Here is a 15097-nt window from a genome sequence, read left to right as displayed (position 1 = left end):
CTAGCCTATGTCCACATTAATTAAAAAAGAAGTAAAGAAAGAAAGCAAAGCCACAGCCGTTTGACTACTTTTAAAACTAGCCAGGCACTCGCTACTAGCATGTAGCCGCTAACGCCAAACACTTACGCCCGAAGCATACAATGATGGCGCAATAATTTAGCAGCTTTTTTAGCGTCCTTAATTAGCGAGTGAATATGATTTAGGGATGTAGTTGTGTTGCAACTATGTGATGGCAATAAAAACAGCCCGCTGAAATGTCATTACACAAGACAAGCTAGCCATTACGCCGCCACACACTGTGAGGGCTAACTTCAAATTAAAAGACTACTAAGGCTAGTTCATTGGCGTATTTGGTAAAAAAAAAAAAAATTAAGTTAACTTTCACATTGTTGTTACGTTATGAGGAGCTGTTGTTGAAGCTTCCTTGACTTGTCTTTCTGATGGCGCAGAAAAACAACAATTAAAAAGATATATTTTTTGAGATAGTTGAATTACTCAAAATCTGCCAAAAATGTGACTTTTTTAAAAAGATGTGTTTTCAAGGTCCTCTGCTGCTACTTTAGTGAATGTGGATTGAACCCCAACATTTTTTTTGTCGACCACATACGGTTTGAACCGTGGTGTGTGATCAGTATAGATCCCGGATCAAAGATGATCCATTGCACCACTCGTAGAGAGTTTTGACTAATGAAGCTGACTTTCACGTCCAAGGGATCATTTTCCTATATTCCACTCCCGCGTGCTGCATTGGACTTTTAAAAAGAGCTTATGTAATTTTCTGCCGCTTCCTACACTAGAATCTTAAGAGAAAATAAATAATAAATTGGAAATCAATGCATCACACGACCGCGTCGTTACGTAACACTTCCAACTGGAATATTAGAGCGTATCAGCTTGAAGAGACGTCACCGGATTTATATTTGGTTTGGAGCCTGACAATACCTTTGAGTCTCCCTCATCGCGCTGAGAACATTCCGTTGTTTCGCAAGGATTTCAGAGAAAAGATGGCATGGCAACGTTTGATATGAAGCAGAAAAGAAGTGTGCTTCACCGAATTTCTACCAAATTTGCCACCCTTGCACATCGCCAGTTCCCGCTTCTCACCATCCTGCCTCCTTCCACGCTAATCCCCTCCACCTTCGTCATGTGCTCTCCATACTCCGGACTCCCCTCTGACCTACTTTAGAGCACTTTTGAGACCTCTCTCGTTAGTGCTTCTTCATATCAATTATACATTCAATAAGGATGTAGCCCATGTCAGCAGCTACATATACGCAGGGTTCGCTTCATGCTCGCTTAGCACCACCCCCCCCCCCCCCCCCGCGAGCGGAGTTCATAAAACAGCCCATATGACGGCGTGCGACAAGCGCGTCAGGATTAGCCACCGTGGAGAAAGCTCATGTGATCTCCGCTCAAGGGCGCGAGCAACCTTGCGTCCACGAGGAGTCCGTGTGCAACCGCCGAGACGCCGATCCCACCTGGTTGCTCGCAAGGCGCGCGGGGAGAAGATAGCAAGCCAGGCTGCACGGCTCAGAGGTCTTCTTTTGTCTTCGGCACATACTGCAACACGCACCCACACACTTAGGCAAGCCACGCACGCACTCAGGCGCAGTCTTGTCTGGACTGGGACTCGAGTTCACGTCTTAGAAAAGTTGCTAGCTTTAATTTAAAAAGAAAAAAAGAAGAAGGCTCACTTTTCTGTACGGCGCTACTTGTGACAGGAATGAATGTTCCTACAGGATATTAACACCGTGGAATCTCCAAAGTTGAACACAGATTGTTGTTGACCTCTGATTTGTTTGGATATGGAGACTTTTTTTTTACTCCAATGAAAATAATGGAAACACCATTTTAGCAACAAACAAAAAGAGTTTGCAAACTAGCTTAGCACTAGCTAGAACGAGGCTACAGGCTAGTACAACATGACAGGATTGTATTTCAAATAGGACCAACCACCCCACCCCAACATCCTGGCTTCTGCCGTTGGCCAGGGTACGACATGTTATCCCGAAGGTTAAAGCTGGACTTTGGAGCAATTTGCCCAAAAATATCTTTAAAAGAGCCTTTTTATTTGACCACTTATGACTGAAACATTTTTTTTAATTAGTAGATTAACACCTTAGCTGTTTATAATGGGAACTCCTACAAGCCTTTAACTAATAGTTTTCAGACTGGATTTGGGTTTGAATTTTCCACCCTCTGTCTGTGGATGTGATGGCATGTGTGCATTAAAAAAATGCAGTTTCATTTTCCAGCCACAGGTGGCAGTAGCGATTCGAAATTCAATGTTCTGCGTTCAATAGCTTTAAAGTAAGTTATTTTAAACTAAAAAGGAATACCCGAATACACTGTGCCAGACAGTGTAGAAAAGTACAATAACTAACTGATTCAAGTGGATTCAGGTCTTGCTTGTTAACATGAACAAGAATTGCGAATGCTGATTATAGCAGCGAGTCCAGGCACTAGCAAACTGCATACAACAATAAGTAACCATTCAAAAGTGTCAAATGAGCCTAAAAATAAGTTATGAAAGTCGTCTTCCCCAGCGTCACACACATCACAATTGCCACAACTACAACTTTTCTAAAGCTAAGCCATGTGATTAATTTATATACTGTACAATGCCTGCCGTAGCATAGTTTTTTTTTTTCTGTGAGTGAAATAGAGTGAGAGAGTCTTCTCACAATCTTCTCCGAACGCGCCTCGTCTAGGATGGAATAAAATAAGCATCGAAAAATAGTCTCTGAAAAATCACGACAAATGCTTTGATGTTTACTGAACCGAGCACTTTTGAGGTATGCTGAAGTTTTGCATCCCATTATGCATGATGGCAGTTCAAAACTCTGGATAATTTCCCATTTTAAATGATGGCCCAATTCCGAATCATACAACCTCGGTTGCGCTGTATTCATCCTGACATACATCAATCTCTTTTGTTTCCTCTGTTTGAAGGTCCAGCTAGTATTAGCGCTCGTCTGTCGTTATTTATTACCGCATGTTGCTGATGAGCCCCTCGTCTAATTTAATGATCCGAACCTCCATCAGGAGGCCCACTTTGCAAGGAGGCTATTATCAGTTTGTCCAGCGCGCATGTCAGAAAGTGCGTTTGGCTTCTCAGCCTAATGAAGAAGCAGTCTTCTTATTGTCTTCACGTTTTGTTATCGCCACATAAATGCACGGGAGCTCCTTCCGTATGTAGTCGACCGTAGATTGGTGATCATTTGTTGTTATCTTGAGGGTGACATGTTTCATCCATCATCAGGTGGGAGAATAGATTATGATAAGGTTAATAGTACAAAGACTTAAAGGCAAGTTCATGACTCAAAATAATGAACTGGTCTGATGAGTAGTAAATAATAAATGGAGGTTGAGGTCAGTCAGGGTCAAGCTCAAATCAGGGCCTCGTGTAGTATAATTTTAGTAGTGGGTAGGATATGATTTAACAGGAGTTTTCAAAATGGCGTACAGTGACACCCAGTGGTAGATTTGTAAATGACAGGTTTCCATGACAATGTGGATCAGGGAAAGTGACGGGTTTTTGCAGCATGTGCCAATCATGCATGTAGCTTTGCTACATTTGAGAACTTCATTTGAATAGTAAATGATCATCTGAACTCGTGTCAGCAAATTGTGCTGCACAGTGTTCTTAACTCATTTCAATCCATGGATACAAACAGCAAACACGACTTCCTGAATCACCACAGATTGTAAAATAATTAAAATTAAAATTAAATTAAAAACACAATAATCAAATGATATGATGAGTGCCCTAACACACATGAACTCAAAAATAATACGCAAGTGCATCATATTGCCGTGTTTTGTTTGTCTCTGGCTTTGTATCTCCATGTTCCTCTTGTAGGTGATGTCAGTTGCCTAGCAACCACGCAATCAGGGCCTGATTGTTGCCATGACAACATGGCAAGGTATCATCATGGACGGAATAGAGATGAAAGAAGGAAGGGAGGGGGAGGAGAGCGAGCGAGCGAGCGAGCTTGAGAGAGCGAGGCCTGCCATTGAAGGGTGTTGATAATATGAAGCCCACAGTGCGCAGGTAGGAGTCTGACCTCTGTGTAGGCGGCGGCCTCATGAATGCAGAGAAGAGAAAATTCATATTTGGTGTGAGGAAGCCGCATACGCAGGTTGCGCAGAGTTAGACTCTCGTCAAAGAAGAACGCAGGCTTCCTTCCGCATGGAAATGTCACGATGTGCTCCACTTGTCTTTAGTCACAGATGCAAAAGCAGAAGGCCGCGTGTCACTGAGGGCTTTGGGCCGAACCTCTGCAGGTGTCAAAACCCATCAATCAGCCATAATTGGTGCGCTTTGAAGCGGTCCAATAGGTCATGGTGGATTTATTCTGTTTATTCACCCCCTCAACCCTGTTTCCCGTTTAATACAGTTATGATGCACAGTAATGGTGTCAGAGGGGAACTAACTAAACTGCCTCAAAACAAAACAAAAAGTCTATGACCCTTTATAAATTGGTTATTTGATAGAAATAGATAGATACTGATATAGATATTAGGGGTGGGAATCTTTGAATGCCTTACGATTCGATTCCGATTTTTGGGTGTGCGATTCGATTCAGAATCGATTTTTGATTGAGAACGATTTTTGATTCAAAATGATTTGATTGACAACGATTTTTGCTTAAATTTATAGATGTTCAAGGAATCGTAATGATCTACTCCAGTCTGACTCGCTAATGCTAATTAGCGCTCTACTCGCGGCACTTTTATCCCTCAAAAGAACGGCTCCACACTGTAAAAAAAAAAAAACTTTTATTGGAATAACGCTCTTGACTTTTTCCTTCGACTCTCAGACCGCGTGGAACCACACTGCCCCTAAGTGGCCAAATCGGCTACAACATGAACAGCGCTCCCAATAAAGGCACACACAAACAAAGTAAAGACAGTATAAAATAATTTAAATAAAATCGATTTGGGGGCATTAAAAATCGATTTTGAATCGTACTAAATGAGAATGCGATTCGTAGGAGCATCGATTTTTGGGCACACCCCTAATAGATATAGATATACAGCATATAGATAGTAGTTATTCAGAGAGCAAACAGGTTTGTTCTGATAGAAGCGTATTGGGGAACATTCTGTTAGGCAAATGCATTGTATTCAGAAAACAGCTGTTAAAAAGCCTCTGATGAGCAGCAAGCAGGTATTAGAAGCTGCCGGCGTGTCTCTACAGTCAGTTATGCAAGTTCAAGTTCTTTTCAGACAGACTCCTTTTCAAACAGTCCCAACAAGGCTACGACATCACCGAGGAGATGGTGGAGTGATGATGTTTTGGGCAGGAATAATAGGAAGCAAGGTCGTAGGCCTCTATAGAGCGACTCAAGTGTTGAAAATGACCTCTTTGAAGACTGTGAAATATCTCTATATAATGACAGAAATATAATACATTTTTCAGATTTTTCTTTTTTTTTTTAGTAATTTACAACAGTTGTATATAATAACTTGGCATTTTGACTAATGTAGCAAATAAAATAAGCGTGGCGGCTGACTCACCTATTGTTAGTGCGCAAAAGTGTGATAACTAGGCTTTGCACAATCAGGATTTTTCGGCCAATCACTAATCAGCAATCAACGACTGTGAAAGAAACAATCGTCGATTCAAACAGAAGCTACAGTATATATCAATTAAAAAAAAATTTATTTACCATGAGTCGACCATGAGTTTTGGGACTGGCCTGGCTGACGAATAGCGAAAACTCAAGTATAATTGAAATGTATAGGGGACAAAAAATCTTTCAAAACACTGATAAACATTAAATATAACATGTAATGTCTTATTTCATGGAGCCAATCAATGACATCATTGATCGATCGGGCAAATCATAAAAAGCTAAATATTGTCAGATCCCGATTCAGCCAATCAGGTTGGTGTCAAGTGTTGCGATAACAGACTTGAACTGGAGCACAATTTTCAATTTCCAGTGCTCATGCGCACCGCATATGAAGTACATATCTCTGCCGTCGGGCCTAAATTTTGCAAGTCATAATTTCATATTTAAAAAAAAAAAAATCTATACTTTTGGACAAAATGTTGTTTTTAGGGTTTCCTGAAAAGTGATGATTTTGGAGGTACAAGGTTTTGGCTCGACGCCACGTTCGAGTTCAGACTCACACCCAAAATCCTCATTCTGTGTTGATGAGCACTTCTCCTTTGCCAGAACAGTTCATGCACCTCACAGACGTGACATATGCATGCTGATGATGATTAGGTTGTCTACTCTAAAATGTGCAGTTTGGACCGCTCAATTCCAATAAAGAAAAAGTGCATAATGTCAATTTTTTAGGGGCCTTTTATATTGTAGGCTACACCTGTGCAATAATCATGCTATCTAATCAGCATCTTCATATGCCACACCTGCGAGACGGATATTTGTTTTCTAAAGAAACGTTAAATATTTGTACTCTGGAGAACCCACGGGGTCAAATTTGGCCCCTATAAATTCTGCTGCTCAAATAACAAAGAGCTTTTTTTCTTTTCTTTTCCTTTTTACAAATTTAACTTCAAAAGTCCAGAGTGCCACTTCTGACCCCTGCATGGGGCCATCTAGTGGATGAATATTGCACTTACATGAGCCAGAGTGGTGGTGACAAGATGGCTGGCAACAAGCTGTTTTGTTGAGCTGGAAATCAAACCAAACAAAACCATCTTCTCAGCAAACCATCAGATGGTAAAATTGTGTTTTTTTTGTTAATCTATTTCATATCATGTTGCAGAATGCCTAGGTGTATGTTTTATATATATATTTTGATAAATTAGCAACTTGAGCTAGTTCAAAAAACAAGGGTTAAAATTGAAAAAAACGTATATTTTGGTGTTCAGTGAGTGAACTTATAGCAGTCATTTAATGTATAATTCATAATTTTCCAAAGAAGAAAAGGGTTTTTGGGTTCTCCAGGGTTAAATGTCACTGCCTGTTTATAAAAATGGTCAAAAACAACATACGGTTAATTATTTGGAAGATATATTGTACAGGACAGAAACATTGGAGGTTGTGCGGATAAAGTTATTTCTTAGGCGCACACGCACGCAGGAAAAGAATCAAAGAAAATAATAGATGTGCTTTAGTGTGTCTCCATGTCTGATTGGTTCCCCTCCCTCACTGTGAGGCAGTGACAAACATCATATTATGAGTCACAGCTGGAGCAGGCTTCCATTCCACTACATTCGCACCCAAATGTCCAACACCAACAAGTCGGGCTTCCAGGAAAACTCTCTCTTCTCGTCTACTACGACATCCCCCCCTTCCCCTTCCCTCTCTCCCCCTCCTTCTAGTCTCTCCCCCCTTACCCTTCCCTAGTCTCTGTAGCGGTCTCCCCATCCCTCTCCTCCCTCTCCTCCTCCTCCTCCTCCTCCTTCGCTGCGGGTGTCTGGGAGGCTGTTTTTCCTCTGTCTCTCGCTCATGAAGGGCCGCACTAAGCTGCCTTCTCTCTGCCCATGTGTGGTAGGTAAATTCACCTCCGTGTTCGTCTCGTCCTCTGCCTCCATCTCACCGCTGACGTCTTCTTCTGCTTTGCATGTTAGCTCAATGCCAGCTAGTCGTTCTGGCTGGCAAAGATCGGGGGAGGCGTGTGGTGGTGGTGGGGGGAGGGGGGTTCTCTGTTTGTGCATCGAATGCGATTCCAGAGTCATAGATGAATCAGACGAGCACGTATGAGAGATGAGCCATCTCCGTGTGTGCTGGCTATGTTTATTCATGCGGCGGCTGGGTATGTTAGGTGTGAGCGTGGCCTGACATGTGGGTGGGCATGAGCCACTGAGCACGCTAAGACACGCAGAGGGAGTACAACTCGAGACGACTTGTTGATTAAGACATTAGGGAATTCATAAATGAGTGTTCCCTCTATGGGGCAATATATGTGAATGTAATCCAGATTGGTGTCCTTTTATGAGGACGTGTATGCCTGAGACTATGGCTAGAAAAGTGAACAAAATGGAGTCATGGTTTGGGGTATTGAATACTTTTAGGGTTTTAAGTGAGAAAAAGTGAGGTATGTATAAAAGTAATAATAGCATTAATAGTAATATTGAATACAATTTTCTTTTGCCACATCCTTTTAAATACTGTCATCTGTTTATTTCTGTTAGTTCACAAATATTTTGTTAGTTAACCACAAAAATCATCTTTATTTCATATCATTTAATTCAATTTAATCAATATTGCTCAGTTGATATTTTCCTGGTCAACAGAATTGTATTCATTTTTAATCCAGCAGGAAAATATGGATTTGACACAAATCCATACTTATTTTTTGTATACTATACAGGATTCCATACTGTATATGTGATTGATCAAAGTACATGTCAATAATGAGTGTGGCTGTTTTACAATCAGGAAGTAGAAATGAGGAATCAGAAAAACAAAAAATTGGTATTAATTGCATGCAATGTTAAGGAATAAATGCTATATTGTGATACATAAGTCTTTAAAAATAACCTGTCATTGTTTTTTTATGGTATGTAACAAAAGTAGCCTACTAGTGGTATCGGTGCTTGGTATCGGATTTGGTGACTACTCAAAAAAAAGTGGTATCAAACATCCCTAGTTTATATGCAATGTTAGGCTTGTGTGTTTTTTTTTTGTTTTATTTACCTCACGCTGACTTAATTATAGTACTACATTCAGAGCTAATTACACACACACACACGCCAGTGACACGCGTTAAGGACCATAGTACACCAATAAATCCTCAATGGACTCACCACAAGATGACAAACTCTCCAAGAGGTTAGATTACAGCCACAAGGGGACAACAAAGAAGGCCTGCGGGAGTGACAAAGAAAGAGCGACAGTGGAGAGTCATTTGAGTATTGACCACAACAGTAGATTGAATGCGCAAGTCTGTTTTGACCACTGAGATCAAAATCTATGCATCACAACACGCAGACGAGCAATACACAGGACAAAACAAGTACAATCCTACAAAAGTACTGCGATCTCGAGGTATTTTACATTTGCATCTGACAACTTACTGAAGAAAACCTTTTCTTTAAATCCTCCCATTTTTCATCTGAGCAACGGTATTGGAACATGTGACTGACGGTGTTTTTCCTATTCTGCATTGATGATGTTACAAATGATGGCAGGAAGAAAAAAAAAAGGAATTCATCATCATGCAGCAATATAATCAGTCAAAACACACTTCCAAAACAACAAAGATGTTCTTCAATCTCCAGACATAAAAACTACTGAGCATGTATTTGAGCTAAAAAGGAGACATGGAGGGAAAAACGCCATCAAAAAAAGCAACAGAAAGAGGCGGGCGGCCCTTAAAGCCTGGAAAAATACCCCAACAGTTTAGCAATGTCAATCACAGGGGTGATCTCAAAATTTTCTGATTCTTTCCTTTTAATCTATTTTAAGTCTGTCTGTTCCAATACTTATGGCCAAACTGTGGTTCTGTTACAAATCATGTTATCTTGTTTCATGCTGTGTAACATATCCAGGTGGAAATACTAAGAAAAAATTGCTGACATTTTGACCTCTTATATTCCCTCTCATATCCAAAACAAATCTTTTCAGTCTACAGCAAAAACAAACTGAAAAACAAAACAAAACAAAACAAAAACCATAGTATTAGTTCCAATTTGGAGGTTAGCCTAGCCGTTAGCACTGTTGCTGAGGACAGCAAATGACAATGACAATAATTTAGTCCTACACTTTTCCTTTTTGCCTGATAGTTGTGATTCAACCTAAGCAACAGTAATTTAAAATCCAGTATTCTAGAATATTCTAAGCCAATCATAACCATCTTAGTGGTGGCGCATGCTAGCTCTTACCTAAACAAGAAACAAGTGTCAAACTCGCCACTTTCTCACTGGTCTGAAATTTTGAAGAAAAAGAGATGGCCACAGGCAAAAGGCATCTATTTTGGATAGAGGAGAACTGAAATCGTCTCAATTATTAAAACAGTGGTGCCTTGAGATATGATTGACTTGGCTTGAGAGAGAAGTGCTGTATTGTGGCAGGTGACTCAACTCACTTCACAAGTAGCCATTTGGCAGACAACTTTTGTCAATATTGTTCCCAAAAAAAAGAAGAAGAAGCTTAAAACAACTATTGAAGGTTATTATTTGATTACTATATTAAGTGTAATCTTTGCGTGTTCAAAATAATTGCATTGAGATCTTATGAAGAAGCTTTCTTTGCAAAGATTTATTTGAGAGCTCTCAAAGACACACAAGCAATGCTTACATTCAAAAGGTAATGTTAAGCCTCGAGTGTACCCAAATATGAAAACACACACTCTTTTTATCCATGAAGAAGCTTCCTCTCCCACTCACAGGCTGGACAAAGGGTTAGTAATTATAATAAGCAGACATGTGATATACCGACATGTTTACTCCAGTTCTCCTATCAGCCCGGAAATATGATGTAGGCAGGTAATGATCTTGGACCTTCAGTTTTTACGACATAATGAGTAATGGCATGAGAACTTGCCTCCCTTTAAGACACACATTTTTATCTCCATGAGAACTTCTACATTCTTTCTTATCTTCATGAGAACTGGAAGGTAGTAAAAGTCCCAATATATTTCACAACATTATCACAGTTGATCTTCTTTTCACTACACAGTTTATATGGCATGAATTTACTTATAAGTAAATTCATAAACAGTAAAAATATAAATTGAAAATGTTAAATGTCTTCACTATACAGCCATTGCCAGCTTAATGTTAGCATACAATGGGAAGCACGTTAGGCACATAGGCTAACAATTAGCATCTTTAAGGTGGTGTTCACCCTAACCCTAACCCTGGCAGACAACATTTGTCAATATTGTTCCCAAAAAAAGAAGAAGAAGAAGAAGCTTAAAACGGTTTAAAACAACTATACAGCCATTGCTAGCTTAATGTTAGCATACAATGGGAAGCACGTTAGGCACATGGGCTAACAATTAGCATCTTTAAGGTGGTGTTCACCTTTTAAAGCAACAAAACGGTTGTGGAAAGATAATAGAACAATATTTACAGTTATACAGTCTGTGCGACAAGTGAAGTTATATTAAAAGTATGATGGAAATGATAACTGACATAAGGTGTAAGTGAAAAACAACTGCTACTCTATGAGAAAAGCTGGCAGAATTACCCACAAGCTGCCAAAGTTTAATGAACTCCATTCCGTTCCCTTTTCAGCCCAGGAGGAACCATCCACTTATTTCTTTTAGTCTAAGCAGAGGCCAGCATGATTATCGGCAAGGCGTTCTCATGAGAATTTAGAAGGAAATCGAACACAAAGTAAAAGCACTGGACTAGTTGGAGCATGCGTCATCGTGCGTGTGTGTGGGCGCGAACCCCCAGAGCCGCAAAAGAAAGCTGCAGCAAAATGATAAATGATCACAAACTTGCAAACTTTTCCAGATTTGCCATCAATTACCGGTAGTTCGAGGATAATGCATGTTCCACTTTATGTATTGGTTGTCTTCACTAGTTTCACAGTCTTTGCCAGACGGCTTTAGGCGAGCTACACACTGGCGTGGTCGTTAGCCATGTTTAGGGGAAGATCCTGATTTGTAGTTAATTAGTGCCGACCATATTTGCCGTTTTCATACGATCACATGACTCGAGGATGCAGGATACTTGAAATGAGTAGAAACCATGATTGCTATGGTCACATTTGAGCACACGGTGCAAATGGCAGAGCAGTCTGTGTTTCATCAATCAGCAGTATGCAAAATAGGGTCGGACAATCGATCGCTCTGATTGGTTCTTAGCAAATCAGTGCATGAGAAGTGACCAAAGCAACAAAAAAAAGGCATTATCTAGTAAATTAAGTTCAGTTTTGGCAATGTTGTGGATACAGTATGTATGCATTTTATTTCACGAGACCCTGACTGCGGATGGTACCACAAGGACGTCTCAGCCATAATCGCGACACAGCCAAGGCTGAACTGAAAGCAATTTGTCACTCTGGCCAGCCACCCCACTTGAAAAATGTTATAATTTGTGAAAACCCATACAAACATGGGGAAAACATGCAAACTCCACATCGGAACGCTTGAGCTGAGATTCGAACCTAACCACTTTCCCACTGTGCCACAATCATTGTGTGTGACATTTAAAAATATATCTACATGGTTGTAATACATTCCTATTTGCTGTCCTGAGTTTGACGAAGTTTGTAAAATCCTGTACAAGACTGATCATAATCAAAATATGAAAGGGCTTCCTATTATGCGCAGTTGACATGATCACAATGCCACTCAAAAGTACGCATTATGTCGAGCGCAGTGTCACAACTCTGCGCCGTTATTTGACAATGCCATGGTTGTGTGTTATTCGTACACAATGGGGTTGTTTTTTTTCATCCCAAATGATTGCATGTGATGGTTCAGCATCTCGCTGTTATATTGTTAGATTCCCATGAAGCTGAATTTCTCATGGCACATGTGATCCACCCACAAAGATGAGAGCACTGGGCTTGCTTCCATGTGTGCATATAAACACAATTTCCTCAAACATTGGCCCAGCGGAAAAAAAAAAAATAATAATAATAAAAATAAATAAACAGTGGCCCTCGACTTGAATAGATGCCGTGACACAATTAATGCTGGGTATGTAGGAATTTCATTTTGCGCCTCTGACATGGTATCCGTCTCATCATGTGATATTTGCATTTGTACATTTTTGCAGTTACGTAACTAAATTCCCCAAGCCATTAAATGGGAAAACACAGTATGCTTGTTTTTTCAGCTGTCAGTTTTGTGTCCGCTGCAGCATACAGTAAAAATCCATCTTGTAGACACCTGGTGGCTTTGTGTTTATCTTCTTGGCCAGAAAAGCACGGCCATGGATGACCAGTCTGGTAACACGCTGTGCTCACTCTGTGCCAAGCTAAAGCTATCAGCGGTGGCCTGGGCCTCTTTGTTGCATTTCATCAGCGATGCCTTCCAAAAAAGCTTCACACGGACGGTTTAAATTAGGATAAATAAATAAATAAAAAATCACATGGAACACACAGTGAGGAACAGGCTCCCCATGTTCATTTTCAATTAGTCATTCTTACTAGAGAAACATCACTTTTTCTTTTTTTTTCTTTTTAAAACTTGTACAATATGTAGCAAATTTGTAAGGCCACATACTGGTTGATCATTTTCGTCCTTGCAGAAAAGTTCAAACCAGAGGGAGTAGGTGGGTGTGGGGTATTACGTAATGATTAGCAATATGCTGCCCACTAAGAATGAGCAGTCATGTTAGAAAACTTACACAATCCCACAATGCAAATCTCATAAGTGAATGTGTACGCTGAGCTGTAATGACGCCCCCAGGCAAATATACTGCCTCGCTTTAACCACCTCCTCCAGCAATCAACAATCTCATTATGGGATGGAGGAAGTGAATATGCCGCCACAATCGCTTACACAAAATGCAGCAATGTAGCAAGCGGCAACGGTGGAAGTTCCGACATCGCAGCCCATGACGCTCGTTAGCTCCCAAGTTTTTGGAACTGAATTTCTTCCCCTCAAAATAGATCATATAATGTGAAATTATCTATTCCAGACTTAAGCAAGAATAACCCAATTTCAGTCAAAAATGGACTTATCCACTACTTGGGTCAATTTGACCCAACTTGCGATTTTGAACTAGCACACACAAATGGGTCATTTTCTTTAAAACAACCTAAAAAATTATACTATTCAACCTAGAAAGTTGGATTAAGTAGTGGATCAGTCCTTTCTTTTCCCAACCTAAATTAGGTTATATTTGACCCAAGTGTTTTTAGAGTGTTGCCCTTTAAAAATGAGGTGCTTGAAAATGATAGTGTTTTGGAAAAGAAACTCTCCGTAATGTCCAGGTGGTAGGACAATTTCAGGCTAATTAATCATGCTTGCTCACAAGACTCTGAGCATCTGACAGTTCCTTGCCAAGAGCGTGCTGGAGCAAACTCCCTACTCATTCAACACATTCTGTATGATTTTTTTTTTGTTGTGAGAATGGGTGAATGTGAGGCATTGTAAAGCGCTATATAAAAAACATTTGGCTCCTGGAACTTTTCGGACACACTTTGTACTTCCTTGACACCAATTACTACTCTCCTATTCATCAGTGTTTTGGCCCCATCTTGTGGCATCTCATGGTTTTAAGGCAAAAACTGCAAATCCCGAGCATGGTAATTTATGAATAGCGAACAGCAACTAGAGGGGAGTTAAATCATTCAAACCCAAAAACGTATACATTGTTTGTTTTTTTAATAGTTTGTCCTTCACTCCCAAATACATTATTTATGTATTTTTGTTACGCTAGAGCATACAAAAGGCTTTGATGCAGACTGTCCTGAAGAGGTGGCTTCAAGCAATGGTAGTTATTACAAAAAACAGCCACCACGTGGCAGCAGAATATAAGAGATCAGCCAGGGCTATGTTACAACAAGCTCTTTTTGCCAGTGTTTTAAACAGATTTGTGAATAATGATGAAATTGAGCAATTTTCTAATGCTAATTGCTGCAAAATGGAAACAGGAAATATACTTTTTTTTCCCTGATGAAAAAATTAACTAATCTTTCTTTTGGTAGGTTCCATGTTTTTAAAGACACAATATTCTGTGGGCCTTGCAAAATCAGTCAAAATCTAGTAAAACAGCCGGGAGCGAAGGGGGTTGCTTCAGTGAAAACGGCTGCCAGTGAAGGAGTTAAGTGTATTTTAGCTCTGATTAGCTTGTGCATGTGTACCTATCGAACCTGAGAATGTACAGTACATCTTGTGGGGACTATTTAACACATGGACACGAGTCAGAATCCAGGCAGCGTTACAGCGTAGAGAGACTGACAGGAAGCTTGTCAGCTGGTGGTTGTTTAACAACGGACGGCGTTGGAAACAGGATGAAAGCATGAGCTGACAGTCAGCAGCTATCTTTCATCCACATTTCCCTCATCATTTAAACCCTCAAGACAGGAAACAGCTGCCACAGGATGGTCCACGTACTTGGACGGCGCACGGCTGTCTACTTTAGCTGAGGAGGAGGGGCCACAGAGGACGGCGGCGTGCTGGAGAAAGTGAGGTGATGGCTTTATAAAATTAGAGTGGCAGTTGCTGTGTCACGTTCTTAGCTCGTCACTGGAAGATCATGCAT

The sequence above is a fragment of the Vanacampus margaritifer genome, chromosome 16, assembly GCF_051991255.1.
Source record: "Vanacampus margaritifer isolate UIUO_Vmar chromosome 16, RoL_Vmar_1.0, whole genome shotgun sequence".
NCBI classification, from domain to species: Eukaryota; Metazoa; Chordata; class Actinopteri; order Syngnathiformes; family Syngnathidae; genus Vanacampus; species Vanacampus margaritifer.
Note: the sequence above shows the minus strand (reverse complement) of the source record.